General features: G+C 36.1%; 1 protein-coding gene across 1 annotated transcript in view; it reads right to left on the bottom strand.

Moving 5' to 3' along the window:
- The window catches only part of LOC128021143 (ribosomal protein S6 kinase beta-1), a 65,669-nt gene that overhangs the window by 34,679 nt on the left and 15,056 nt on the right, over positions 1–15,934 (bottom strand). The window contains exons 3-7 of the mRNA XM_052608131.1: positions 15,478–15,551; positions 14,782–14,918; positions 6,484–6,548; positions 6,080–6,183; positions 3,083–3,142 (exon numbers count right to left, since the gene is read on the bottom strand). The gene's annotated coding sequence lies outside the window, so the exon portion shown is untranslated. The remainder of the gene's footprint in view (positions 1–3,082; positions 3,143–6,079; positions 6,184–6,483; positions 6,549–14,781; positions 14,919–15,477; positions 15,552–15,934) is intronic.

Here is a 15,934-nt window from a genome sequence, read left to right as displayed (position 1 = left end):
CTTAATTTTGAGTTAAAAACATCATGTGGATAAAAAGTTAGGAAAATAATGTTTTTGTTTTGGTTTTTTGTTCTTCATTGGAAACAGATTTGTAAGAAATTCCCTATAGCATCAGCAATTTTTGGAAAGTGAGAGGGCAACAAGCTGTTTTCAAAGCGAAGGGCTGATGCAATCTACATGTGCCGTTGCAGTTATGGCCAGGGCGATTGACACTTTGCATTGTCAGATGGGGCTGCCCCGAAGACAGGTGTTCACAAGCCAAAAACTGCGGGGCTGATCCCCACCTATAGCATCCTATTACCCTGTTGCAACACTACTGGCACAGCACAGGTGCTTAAAGAGTCTGGGGTTTAACACAACACAGCATGTGTTTGAGGATCACCATACAGCAGATGGTATTAATGTTGATCTTAACAGCTCAATATATATATAACTCTACTTCCTGTCATTTTGTCTATCCAAAAATAAATAAATAAAGGCACAACCATGGCAGTAAAGCACTACAATACAAAAGTCTGTATTGTAAAGGCACAACATGCATTACTTAAGCTACACCACACTGAATTTCATGGAATTACAAAACAAAATATATAACCCTTTTCAAGCATTTTAAGGCTTAAGTTGATTTTTTGTGGATCTATGAAGCGATTTCCCTTCGAGTTCTCACAGGTGTAGTTCATCATATTAACTATGAACATAACCCACTAACATTTGACAACTGAAAAATTTACAAATACACCTTTTAATATCAAACAGTGTCTGTAGTTACTGTATGTGTAACATTCATGCATTGATTTAAATCATCTTGTAAAACGTGTTTTTTTATTTCTTTTCTTTTATTAGCTTAGCTTAGAGTAGTGTTTTACTATATTTATGCACACTAACATTCACTACAGTTTGTAAAGCTAATCAGGACATTTAATATGCAAGAATTAATTACCTTGATCAGAAGTGACAGTAGAGACATTTTTTACTGTTTTGCTTTGTTACGAAAAAAACTGCATCATGGTTTCCACAAAAACATTAAGCAGTATAAATTAGTAAGCAAAGTATATTGATTTCTGAAGGACCACGACCCTGAAAACTGAAGTAATGACTGCTGAATACTCAGCTTTGCCATTACAGAAATATATTACATTTTAGAATATAGTAAAATTATAATAATATTCAACAATATTGCTGCTTTTACTGTATTTTTGAAAAAATGTGCAGCTTTGGTAAGCATAAAGTACTTCGTTTAGAAATATTACAAATCTTGCTGGGCCTTAACTTTTGGTTCAGTGTCCATCCAAATAATTTTGGGGGGGGGGGGGGGGGGTATTTATGTGCTCTAGACTGGAAGTGTCTAGGACTTGTCATAAGATGCATTAGATTGCATGTCTCTCTCAGTCTTTGTCTCCATATCCCGCTCTCCTTCTTTCTCTCTCTCTCTCTCTCTCTCTCTCTCTCACACACACACACACACACACACGACCGAGCCAAATCATCATCCTGCACTTTTAACAAAACTCCATCCACAAACCAGGACCAACCTGAGCTATGCCTTCAGATCTGAGGCACAACTAATCATCACTGTGGGAAAACAGCAACTAACACAAGAAAAATTAAGGCAGGACTGCAGGCAAAACCCTAGTTTTTTTTTTCGCGCACTGGTCCATTTTGAGATTTTGAGCAATTTTTCTTTGTCTTTCAGACTAATGGAAAGAAAAACAGACATTTAAATGTTTATTTCATTACAGTTGATCTATTTATCTACTGTGGATTGCAATTACAACATATCTGAAAGCTATTTTCAGCTTGAGAAGCAAAATCATTTAATATATTTGGCTTTATTTTCAGATTTTTTTTTTTTTAATCAAAATTAAGTGACTTTATGCTTAAAACAAAGAAAAATATCTGCCAATGCAGTAAGAAAAATAAACATGTTTAAACTTTAAATTATTAACTTTTTTTCCTTACCCTTTAAGAATTGAGTCACTTAATTTTAATACATTTTTAAGAACACTTTTTATCATATGTTATTTTGCCTATCAAGCAAGTGTATCTTGATTTGAGTATATAAAGATATTTGAACTGGAAAATAATAATAATAATAATAATTTTTGAAGTGCAGTAAAACCTAAATACACCAAACTGTCAAGTGTACATTAAAAAAAAAGAAATTAAATAGAGGACATTACAATTTGTGAAGTTTATATCATTTTATATTTCAAATCATCATTTTTTTTTTCTGATTTATGGAGAGCTAAACAGAGACATCCAAACCCCCCTCTGTAAAAACCTTTAATGTGTCAACAAAAATCAAACATGAATTTTGAACTTGGCTTAATATAACGCTCAGATTTCTGTTCTGGAAATGTATGGAGATGTGCATTTATTGGTTTAATTATGTAATGTTTATTTTGCGACATTTCAGAAAACAATTGACGTAATATACTGCGATTAATCAACAGGGGAAAGTATGGTGATTTCTATTGATTAATAATTTGACCCTAAGCACCTGCCTTAACCCCAAAGCTACATCAACATGCCATTTCATGCTTTCCAGAAAGCATATACGCTTTTCAAACACATATCAAGCGTACAAACTAAGCTTAGTCTATGTTTGTGAAAGCGATCTCATAGTAGGTAAAACAACAACAAGCAACGTGGGCGTAAAGCATCAACATTCAGCTCTGAAAACAAGATGATGGGAATTTCAGAGCAACGGACAAAGTCTGGACCCCATGATCTCATATCGGCCTGTAATTTACCAGTGGCGCAGCCTCTATACGAATTTCCGCAGTCAAACTGTCAAGCTGATGTCTTATGGGAACTGTAGGTAGACACCTTGCAGACTTTTGTCCAGGGTTTCCCCAGCGTACACAACAAAGGAGCTCAGTGGCAAATCTGTTGGTGACTTTCTCTCCTTGCTTTCATTTAACCCTTTCACTTTCCGCTATACATCTAAGCAGTACGCCCACCCTCTCTGACATACCGAAACCACACACACTCACACACATGTCCATGTTCACACACATCATTTTGGCTTTCCATTTGCTCATGAGCCCCCAGATATAAGTCAATGTCTTGAATTACTCACCCAATAAGGGCCCCCATCTGCTCCACTATATATGCTTGTTGAAGTTATCACAAAGACTTTCTGTACGAGAGAGAGAAATACAGAGTCACTACATTAGTTATCCATGTGATCACACTCATAAGCACATCAGATAACCCCCATGGACCCTCTAACACAGCAAATGAGCAGGCAGTGGTCAGCAGAAAGGATTTCTTTCTGTGAACAGAGGTTAAAACACAACATGACACATCTTTGAGCAGACAGACACGGAAAAGGCCTTATACAGATAGCGTGAGCCTCACAAGGCCTAGGGCTACACTCGAGGGAGGGGGACTGTGAAAAAAAAAAAGAATAAGAAACAAAAACATGTCTGAAAAGCTGACTGGAAGTAAAGCAGGATCAAAGATGGCTCCTGTCCAGTCTAGATCCTGCTGACTCACGAGTTCAGCCATGATAAAAGGCAGGATGGGTGGTGTGGCTGTTGGGGGTCGGGGGGGGGGGGGGGGGGCTGGTGCTACTCAATCAGTCGGGACTTACTCATTATGTTTTTCTGCTTCGGTGTTTGTCACGGCTGTCATGACTGAGTTACACAAACACACTCCTCAATGTCTCGGGCCTGCATGATCACATCTGGATGTACTTTCAATTAGCTGTGTCAGTTTTTAAGGTTGTTGTGTCATCATTTGTGCAGTTAAATCTAGTATTTTGTTATATGCATCCAGCACATGTATATATGTATACATGCTGTATGTATAGTTTACTCATTTTTACTTTTAATTGAATGTATTTTTATAATAATGGTGTTTAATTATATGTAACTGTTTTTCCTTCTTTCCATTGTTCCATTAAAAATACTGGTTTTTATTTAATGTTTTTAAATAAATGGTTTCAATTTGTTGAAGAATTCTTTTTTTTTTATGAGAAATTTGTGGAAATTTTGATCTGTATGTAACTGATGTTTCCTCGTTTCCATTGTTACATCATCAATGATTTTTATTTAATGTTTTTAAATAAATGTTTTCAATTTATCATTTTACTTTTTTTTTATACAAGGGGGTTTATGGAATTTTTTAACTGTACGTAATATATGTTTTCTTGTTTCCATTGTTCCCAAAATCAATAATGATCTTTGTTTAATGTTTTTTTTTTGTTGATATTTTGTTATATAATGTTTTTTTTTTTTTTTTTACATGAGGGGTTTGTGGAAATAAAAAAATACATATTAACCACACACACACACACAGAAGTTCTACAAACACTTCATATGAAAATAAATTCTATACAATTATTTTAAAGCCATTACAGATAATAACTCTTAATAACAAGAGACACATGATGTGTGGTTTTGTTTTAGTACAACAGAATAAATGCTCATATTTCTTTTTTCATCATTATACACCAATAAGAGTCAAATGTGCAAAACACGCTAATACTAAAACACGAGTAGAGCAGTAGATCTCCGTAAGAACTTGTCAGAATAGGTGCACATTAATCCCAATTAAATAAAAGAGCACATTTGAGACGAGTGTGTCATGTTATATACAAAACCATACTGAATCTGAAATACACCTGATGCACAGATGAGGCCATTCAGACATTGTAGATGTTTGACTAACACTGACACTAATCACACACTTTCTGTCTTTCTCATGATTCACACTCTCAGTCTGTCTTCATCCGTTAACTTACATACATATCAATACACAAACTCCTACATCTCTGTCACTTCTCCCTTTCTAACCCTCACACACACACACACACACAAACAAACACAACTTTACTGTAACAGTCCAAACTTATCAGAGCATTGTTTTTGTTGTTGTTATTCTAAATGTGCAGTTTTACATAAGAATACAATTATTATGAGACATGAGTATTAATTACATATTAAGAGGGCTTGAGAAAATAATGTGTACACACAAACTTTCATTTATCTTTAAAAAAATAATTATTGTATACAGTATAAGAGAATAAAGGAATTGTGTCTAAGCATTTAATTCTAACCAAGAACTACATGCGAGGAATTTAATTAATGTGTGTAAGAGAATGTTATTTTGTCACAATGGGTTGATTTGAAACACTGATACTAAGGCAGCTTTTTCACTTTGAGTGTTTTGTCATAACAGTTATGCTAACAGGCTGTGAGTAAACTCTGCTGAAATTACTAGACGCTAAATTTCTGTTCATATATTTCAGGCTGACTTCATCATGATGAAATTAATAATGAATTAACTTTTTGTTCCCCATTTGGATCCATAGCCATTTGCTGCGGAGGTATTTAAATTAAAATGTAGAAATATTGAAATGCACTGGTGCGATATAAAACTTTTTGATAGCCTGTTTGAAATATATTCAGATTGAGTCTGACTTCCTAAACCTACACGACATCATTTAGCAAAAATGAAGAAAAACTGAAAGCATGCATTACAGCATATTTGGAGAATTTCCACCATAATTTAATACATCTGAGTATGGAATGGATGTCAGGGCGTCTCAATTGAGAGGCTAAAGCTGCAACTTTCACAAAATGGAGGTGGATAAAACACAAAATGGCCGCCCCTGATTTGACTTTAGAGTCATAGTTGATCTGAATGCTCCTGCTGGCATCCAAACTCCACAAATATGAAGTTATGGAAACATTACACTTTTGTATTTGTATGCATATTTTTATAATATACATAGGCTACATATGGAAACATATATTGTACATAATATATATAGCTATGTATTGTACAATTTTTTTTACCTATTTATTTGTCTTTGCTCGCATTAAAGTAATTAAGAACTAAAGTGCCCATTATCTTAGCACATTTTCAAAAGTCTGTATGTCAGCAACTGCTCATTCAAATTCTTTGCTGTCAGCTTCTTGTTAGGTGATTATTGTGAATATGAATCAGATACACAACTTATAAAGAAAATAAGCCCGTGAACACATACATCTCACAAAACGGCATGAATAAAATCATTTCTTATTTTCTATCAGGGCATCAGCATCACTTTTGTAATGTCTTCCCTCACCTCAGCGTGTGTCTTTATCAATGTTTTTCTTACAGCGCTGAAAATAAATTCCAGAAAGGGTTTGGGAAAACGTCCAGAGGTGATCCATGACAAAGATATGAGATCTGAAATACACAAAAAGATTCTAGGAAAGGTCTAGGGAAGCAGAAGAAAAAGAAACACTTCGGAATTCTTTTGTTATAAATATACATTTTGAATGAATGCAATGCAATCTACTTTTTTCTTTATTAAAGTAAGATCATACAATACACAGAAGAACAAGAATCCTTCACTTGGATTCCTTAATAAAGCTGATTTTTTTGAAGTAGAAGCTCTGAATAAAACTATGCATCAGTGTCAAACAGTGACATATTCATGCTATTACTAATAATCTTGAAAGGACTTTTATTCGTCAGAACACTTACAGAAAGACGGGTGAGAATTCCCGAGGAATCTCTCGGATTGCAAAGTCTGTTCTTTTTGCAAAGATCTAAACAATAAAAGTGTAAGAAATAAGTATTATTAGAAAAATGAGTCAGACACAGATGAACACAAAGGACTGCTGAAAATGAAGTGTTTACCCTTATGAACGAAAAACTCTTTTTTAAACTGTGATCTAAATTTTTAACTTAAGGAAAACATGAGAGCTATAACTATTTATATTTGAACATTTTTAAGAATTAAACTTATATTAATTTAATATGTTTAACATGCAATGTTATATTCAAACACTTGAAATGATTTAACAAACACACTGTACATGAAAAGGAGGAAAAGCATTTATAAAAACAGAGCTTTCACAATTTATCAAAACATTATTATTTAGAGCTCAGTAAAATAATTGTATCATTTTTTAAAAGGCTTAAAAGCTGACGTTACTCATACAAATTTTTTTTTAAATCACTTTCTATTTGTGCTCTTTGCAGAGCAAAATTAATTTGTAGCTTTCCAAGGTTTTACAGAGCTCAAAAAATGAATGAACTTTTAGTCAAAATTATTTGAATACTACTTCAACAGACAAACAGAAATGTTATGATAATACAAAGACAGTAATGAAAAATATATTTTCATTTCAGTTTCAAATATTAACCGTTGATTCAGAAGAATAATTGAACTGATTTAAAAGTCATGTCACACTTGGTTTTTAGTCAAATAACCTATTTCACCAAAACGCACTGGGAAAAGTGAGATTTTAATACACTTTAAAAATAATTATTATTTCATGCATCTGTCATGCTTCATGTTTTTATTTAATAAACACTTCTGCAGAGTGTTTCATCCTGAGTCATCCTGCCAATGAGCTAAATTTATTAAATCATCTGCGTAGTTTAGTTAGACATTACCAGTTTAAAATAAACCTCAACTCTTGCTCTAAACTATTCTAAAAACACCCTGTAATTGTTCACATCACAGTCATTTTTTGGGATTTTTATTTGTCTATTTTTAATTATTCAACATGATTTGGAAAGGGTCTGTTAACAAACACAGGACAAAACATTACCACATATTCTAAGAATATCTTACACCATAAATTTCTGTGCAAACGTATGTCAGAATGAACTGATCTTGATGAAACAATTAGAACAAAATCAAAACCTCTTAAGAATCAGGTATCATAGGAAAGATTGAAGTAGATTCTAGCCAGCATACAAACTGATAAAGCAGAAGGAGAATAGATTAGAGAACAAAGAACACTTCTTATTTTCTATTGGCAATTTTAGTTTAAGCGCACACACACAAAAGTTTTGGAATAGTGTATTTTTTGACTTTGCTGTTTTTTCATTTTTTTAATCTCCTCCTTAATTTAGAAGGGATTCCTAAATTATTAGAAGAAAACCAAAGAGAAAGAAGGTGTGTTCACCTAAGAGCAAGTAGTTAAACTACACTAATTACATTTACTTACAGTTCTGTGTCTATATCATTAAAAAAAAGAAAAAAAGAAACGAAACTGGTGTAATACTACAGATTCTTATTTTACAAATGCATAATTTTTTGCAGGATTTCCTCCAAAAACATTACATTCAGGAAAATGCATACGTATCTTACCTAGCACATTCATTTCTCACATTCTTATACTTAAAATGAATCTACAAATATGTCCAAATGTTTAACCCTTACCAGAAAGATCCATGAATCTTTGAATGACACATTTTAAAAATTTCCATTTGGAATGGGGGACAAGACCAGACGCCTAGGTGCTTCCAGTGAGTCACTGAAAGCTTGAAATATCTAAGGCTTTATTCCTCACAAAAGGCTATTTTACAAAAATGACATGGACTTTCCTGCTGATACCCTTTCTGGGAAGAGAAAAAGATAATAACAGCCGATTCTAAGAGAAAAGTCTGAGATGTTTGCATAAGCACCAGCATTAATGTTTAGCAGGCATTTTAATAGCTTTACGTAACAGATTGACAAATATACAGATTTCATTTTTTATTTGATTTTGATTTTGTTTAGTCTAACTGACTGGACCAGATTCAATCTAAGTGCAATGACAGGTTAAGATTCACAAGCAAACCAGATTAATATTTTTTTAAGACGGAAGAAATTTGTAGTAGCTGGATTTGCACTTATTTTAAAGTTTCATTAATCATATATTTAGGTATATCTTATAATGAAATTATAATTATAGAATTATAGATTTTAGAGCATTTTAAAGTATTATTATCATCATACTAAGAGAACAATTATTAGCCTATTAAATAGAGGATTACGGTGTTAAAAAAAAGGCAACAAATTATTCAAAACAATATTTCACCTATTCATGCTTCCTATTAAAATTGAGTTTGTTGTCTCTTCTATAAATGCATTTCAAAACCATTCTGCAAATATTAAACAATCACCATTTATCTCAGGATTAATGCATTTACATGTTTTTCAATCAAATAATTTTTTGCAGCTCAATGCATACACGTATAATTCTCAATTTATCTCATATGATCGAAAAATAAACGTTTTAACATCCTCTGATCGTAAAAATGAGAAGGGGGCGCATCGAGAATCGCTGACAGGTGGCAAATACAATTAATATATTGATGACATGGGCCAATGAGATCATATTTAATTCATTTACTGTACGTAGACTGAGAATGCTTTTTGCTGCTAGAGATAAAAGGACATTAGCACTCGATATAATGGTCGAAGGGCATGGGAGGGGATTTTTTACTGAATCAAACCTAATATGGACATCAAATCGGTCCAAGAAAAGCTGGCAGGGGAGAGAAAGGAGGGGTGATGGGGAGCAGGCAGAACAGCTGTGTGTTGATTGGATGAACTTGAAAATTCCGAATTTGTTCTGTCCAATCACAAAGACTGTTTGGACACATAGCAACAGCACGTTTCATTCCATTGTCTTTTTTTCTCTCTCTCTCTTTATTTCTATAGATTCTTCTGTTAATTTTTAAAGTAAACCAGACATAAAAATGGCTTTCGAACATGTCAGGTTGGTAAGAGAGGAATGTTATTTGTTCAGAGGTTGAACACTCTGGATCAGCTTTAAACCGCAAGATGAAAGCGGTTGATTAAAGAGACTTTCATGCCTATCCCCGTTACAAACAAATCATTCTGCTCCGAGCAGTGAGTCACTTTCAAACGGGCATAAGAAACTGCTGAGTAATGTCAAGACTAAATCACTGCATTCAGGTCCAGTCACAAGCCTCTCATCTGTCTTCAAAGGTATCTTTTTATCTCCAGACATCACCCATATCTACCCCACACCGACCAGATGCAGCTAAATGTGTTTATTCCCAATATTAGCAACAGAACGGACCCCATACGACGGACTGAATGTTATTCTCAGAATGTTTTGTATTGCTTGTGCCACTGACTAATTCCTCTTAGTCATTTATTTGGCTGCACAGCCTAACTTTAACTCTGAAAACAATGCAGAAAACTGATGAGATCGAGCAGCTATTTCAAGAGTTTTATTGCGGGATTCACATGTAATCATGGCGTTATGTGACGTATTCATTATTTTAGTGGGAAGTTTCCCTCTCTAACCACAATGGTGGCCATCTGACACGATGAATGAATAACCAGGCTGGTTGTTCTTTTTTATTTCAATCTATTTCAAACTTTTTCTCATGCACATGGAAAATTACCATTTGGCAAAGCGCTCAGCCACCACAACCTCAGCATGCATCCCTCAGGGCAGGGTTTACCAGCAATTACATCTGAGAGATCTCATCAAAGGTGCGCCTTCAGTAAAACCATAGCACACAGTTTCGGCTATCTGATTATGTTTCCAGCACTATTCAGCATTTTTTAAGCTTTTGATGTTGGTCATCATTACTTGTTTTTTTTTTCTCCTGGTTTTTAAGTTCATAAGTTCAGAGGGCATGTCATTTTTTGGAAGCAGTTTTTGGCATGACATGGATTTACCAGAATATATTTTTGTACAAACTTCTGAATGGTTTTACCCCAAAAATCCTATACTTATATTTAGTGAAGCATCATAAGTCATGACCGACTTAGAAAAATGACGAGAGAAGAAATGACTTGGACAAAGATTGATGCATAGAGATGAAAAACTTCCCTAATCCACATTAACACCTAATAATATTCCTCTTTCCATGCCAAATTCTACAGTTACAGCTTCCCCTTACGTCAATGGCACCCTGGTAGCAATAGCAACACTATACATACACAACATTTACCCGAACCCAGCTAATACTAATAGAGTTATTTAAAGGAATAGTTCACCCTAAAACTAACATTTATGAACTTTCTCTTTTCTTTGGATCACAACTTTTTTTGTGCATATAATGAAAGTCAACATGGTCCAAAACACATTGGAATATATATATATAATTTATTTATTTATTTTATAAATTGGCTAGGTAAAAAGATTTCTGTGGTATCTTACAGTTTATTTGCATCCGTTTCCGTTTCATTTACACAAAAAGTAAATTTTTCTGTCTATGGAGCAAGTGAGTTTGCAAAAGCAAATATTCAGCATGATCTAATACCGGAAAATCAGATCGCCACCTGGGAGAATCACAGGAAGATCATAATCAAGTTAAAAAACTCAATTGTACAACCCCCCCCCCCACCCGTACCCCCCTTTCTTGGATTGTTATTCCCGTCTTTTTTCTGAATGAAACCCTTTCAGACAGGCACAAAGACAAACGTCTCTGGCACACATGCCGCCAAATATCAAAGTCCATTATATGAGCCGCCCTCTCTCTCTTTCACACGCACACACTCTCTTTCTACAGCAAAAGCGCAGGAAGTGATTATGGGTGTCTGACGTAATCGGACCGGTCCAGGGAGGGAGAGATGAAAAAATTCAAATCTATCTATCACGAGGACGAAAAAAAATGTACACCCTGGAGTCCACGTTGACAAATTCTTTAACAAGCTGTGGTCAGAGGGAAGCTGGTTGAAGACTGACTCAGCCCCTCCTTTCAGCAGTTTACTGGAAACACGAGGAGGGGGGAGGAGGGGGGAGGAGGGAGTTTCAGAGAAGTCACATGATCTGTAAGGGCAGGGCTAACCACAGCTCCGGGAGGAGGAGAGGAATCAGGGTGAGGGGGAGGCAGATACACGCCCTTCCCCGAGCAGATGCCTCCCAATTGGGTTACTTATTCAACTGCCTGGGAGTTGGCAGGGGAGAATTCACAGACTAACTAACCCTTTCAGCGCCAAGAACAATGATTCAGAAAACAAAATTAGCATTTTTTTAAAGTGCTAGTCCAAGTCCACATTTTGGCTTGTCTAACACTTGTTTTAAATCAAATGAAAGCACACACAAATATCAATTAGAGAAAAAGGATGGTGTTTCGGTGACTGAAACAGCTGTTCATGACTGTGAATGGATGCAGCTGATGAGGTCTCTTCTGTTGAGCTGCTTTGTGCCAGCCTTGCGCGTGTGTGTGCGATATGCCTGGTGATCTCTAAAAACCAACATGACGACACAGACACTTGACATATAATCCCATGCCCTTGACCTTTTTGGAAAAGGACGTCTGGAACCATTCTGTCATGTTGTTAGACGTCATACAAGTACAGAAACACACCTAGAAACACATAAACATATTAGTACAACACACAAATACCCATGAATCACTTCCTGCGCTCTGTCAAAGCTGAAAAATGTGCAAGAAAGTAGAACTACTCAGTATTTGCAGTGCTATTGCGGATACGGTCCTGGCCAAAGTGCAGTTTACAAAAAGCAAGCTACAGTGTTTCAAATCCGTTCCGGAAAAAGGTACCCACTTCGTCTTCGTGTGCAACGATACTGGTGGATGATTGCGGATTCAAAGTGGCAGAAGATTTCAGTAGATTTAAAGAATAAAGTCACAGAAGTAGAAAGCGGGTCGTCTTCAGTCTCAGAGCACATGAGGAGCAAAAGGTGAGATTTGGGGGGAATCAGGCTTCAGACTGCACAGGGAAACTCTCCTGCAGCACCAGTGAGAGATGCTGAGAAGCGGACGTCAGAATGACCTAACAGTGACAGAGAGAGAGTGAGAGATAGAAAGAGAGAGAGTGCAGGAGAGAAACAGATAGGAGAGGTAGAAAAGGCAATAGACACAACATGTGGGTTTTCAACTATGGCTTTCATTCTCTCATTTCTGTTATGAACTCCCTTTAATTTTGCTATCCCTCCCTCTCTATCCCCACTCCCTCTTTCGGTACTGTGGAGAAATGTGAGGACAGGACAAAATAACAGACACACACACACATATAAACATTAATAAACAAAATAAATACATTTATACAAATATGTCAGTGGATCACAATTGTTTTATGAGGTTATGGAATACAGGGGAAACTTTGGGGAACAACAAATAATCAAACATTATCCCATATGTTATATTGTTGACATCACAGGCTGTGTGTTTAATCGAAGCTATGCTATTTTGGTGCAAATTAATCTGTTAAAGGTTAGCTGACATAAAATGCCAGAATTATTGTTGTTGTTGTTGTTGATGCTGCTGTTGTTGTTTTTTGTTTCACTGTACTGCATTGGGTATCTTAATATCTAATGCAAAACCAGTAGAGAACTGTGATTTTTTAGATAATATACATTATAATAAGTCAGAGTACCAAGCAAAATGTAAAAAAAAAAACATACAAAACAAACATTATATATATAATTGAAATGCAGCAATGCGGTTGTGTAATCACAGAGGATATATTTTTAGTGAAATGATTGGCTGTTGAGGTGCAGAGTAATTCAGAAACAAAATGACCACATGACAAATGAGTCATGAATGATGCATTCTTCCATCAGTGACAGTTTGAGGTGAACAACCAAGATAAAGGTTCCCCGTAAGTCTGACATGACCAGAAACTTCCCATTCACACGAAAAACTGTTGAGAAAGACCTAGATCTGTCATAACATATGTCAGAACACACGCACACAAATAAATTCAAAATGTGTTAAGAGATCTGCTGCTTCAAGGCTGCTTCAAGATAACGTTTTAAGATGGCTGCAGAACACTTCTGAGGAAATACTGACTGAGCAAAACCTGGCACTATAATGCCAGGATGATTGTCAGGGTTGTGTTATGCAGTCGCTAAAGTGTTATGAAAGGTTTGCATGTTGTTATGCCATTTAAGTTGTTCTAAATGGTTATTAGCAATTTATTTGCTATGCAATTGCTAGTTTGTTCTGTATGGTTGTTAATAAGATGATATTCCATTGGTAGGGTGTTCTGAATGGTTGTTAGTAAGTTGTTATGCCATTTTTAAGGTGTTCTGAATAGTTTACAATTTGCTATGCCATTGCTAGAGTGTTTTGAATGGATTTAGTAAGTTGTTATGCGATTGCTAGTGTGTTCTGAATAGTTAACAATTTGCTATGGCATTGAAGGGATTTTTGAAGGGATTTTAGTAAGATGTTATGCCATTTCTAGGGTGTTCTGACTGGTTAGCCTGTTGCTGTGCCATTACTTCCATACTAGGGATTAGCATGTGGCTATGCCATTTCTAGGGTGTTCTAAATGGTTAGCATGTTGCTATTCCATTGCTAGGGTTTTCTGAATGGTTGTTAGTAAGTTATGTCATTTCTAGGGTGTTTTGCATGGATTTTAGTAAGATGTTATGCCATTTCTAGGGTGTTCTGAATGGTTAGCATGTTGCTGTTCTATTGCTACCTTGTTAGGGGTTAGCACGTGGCTATGCCATTGCTAAGTCGTTATGCCATTTCAAGCATGTTGTAAATGCATAGCATGTTGCTATTTCATTGTTAGTGTGTTAAATCAATGTGTGACACCAGTCTCCAGAACAGTTTGTTGTGTTTACAAGTGGATGAGGATATTGTGGTTAAACTCCTCTTAGTCATTATCACAGCTGCCACGATGATGGGCCTATTGGTTGCAGATTAATCATAGGACTAAACCATGTGATAGACCTGTAAATGATGGCAAAAAGCCACCAATTGTTCCTGGAGTATTATGAGATTGTGATATATTTAAGGTTTCATTCATTTATTCAGCAAAAGTTTAATATTTAGTGTGAGGGGTTTGTTTAAATCCCTAACCATAAGTATTAGCACTAACAGTGATGCTTGTCTTAGCAGTTCCTTCTAATAACAGGTTTTTGAGAAAAGAGAACAAGAAACAGGCATCATGTGAAACGTGGGGGTGTGGCTGTGGATTGAATGCAGGATAGAAAAGAGGAATAAAAAGAAGCCTGAAATAAAAGATAGTAAGAGAATAAGCAGGTCAACTGGAAAGTTGAGAGAGAGGGAGGGATGACTGAATGTGATATGACCCACCTGACAGTTCTTACCACTGTGCCATCTCTGCAAACTCCTCACAGGCTTCTCCACCCGGGCCTGTCCCTGACAGCCTGGCTGTCCAGGATGTGAAGAATACAGGGACATCCCCCATCTCCATTCCCACACCATACACCCTGTGAACACACACCACACATGAACGTTGACACTGTATATATGACTGTGCATAAAAAGCCAATGAATTCTTCACAGAACCGCATGACTTCAGGATCATTTTATCTGAAATCAAAAAGCATTGTTCTGTGGTGGCATATCGAATTATGACAGCTAAAGTTCAGAGAAGTTTTCTCCTCTCTTGTGCTGTTGTGAGGCTGACATTAATAGGTCTGTTATTTAATCTGGACATCCTGCCTCACATCCTGTCTCTTCAAAACAACTGGCTTTGATGGTGGCTGACAGTGCATTACTCACAAAGCAGTTGGCCCTAATCTCCTGGGCAGCTGTCCTATTCAATGCCACTCAGTAGGAGGTGTTTGGTTAGTGTGAGTGTGTGTGTGTTCCACCTGCCCCTTGGGTGGGGAGTGTAGAAAGCCCACTTATGTCTACAGGGGGTTTGCAGGATGGCACAGGAACAGATGAGCTCTGCAGGAGAGAAGAGCTCCATTTTCCCTGATAAACCACCACCAACATGGATGGGTGTGTATGTGTCTGTGTGTGTGCCCTGAGAATTCTCACCTTTGAATGGACTGGAACACATGTTTGTGTGTATATGTGCAGCATGAGTCCTGCCCCCTTGACCGTAGAAAGCCCTGAGGATACACACATGAATGTGTCATTAATGTCTTTTCTGCCAATGCCAGTGCTAAGAAAAAGAGTGATGACATTGTGTCCTGGGACTGGGTGCAGCCAGGTAGACAGTCTGGCATTGCCAGGTGTTTTGAGACCTATATTGACACCTTCACTCTCTGTTTGCTTTACTGAAATGAAACTAACAAAGGTTAAGCATAGACTCAGAATAGAGAAGACCAGATTATTTGGGGTGAATGAAATAAAACCAACAAAAATAGTAGGAAAACACATGCTTTATACTTTACACTAAATATAAATTGAAATTGTAATGTCAATATCTACATTATCCTTTGTAGGATAAAAATCTCAATGTATTAACATAAACTGAATGTACACAATTCTT

The sequence above is a fragment of the Carassius gibelio genome, chromosome A10 (assembly GCF_023724105.1).
Source record: "Carassius gibelio isolate Cgi1373 ecotype wild population from Czech Republic chromosome A10, carGib1.2-hapl.c, whole genome shotgun sequence".
NCBI lineage: Eukaryota > Metazoa > Chordata > Actinopteri > Cypriniformes > Cyprinidae > Carassius > Carassius gibelio.
Note: the sequence above shows the minus strand (reverse complement) of the source record. Positions and strands in the feature narration are given on the sequence as shown.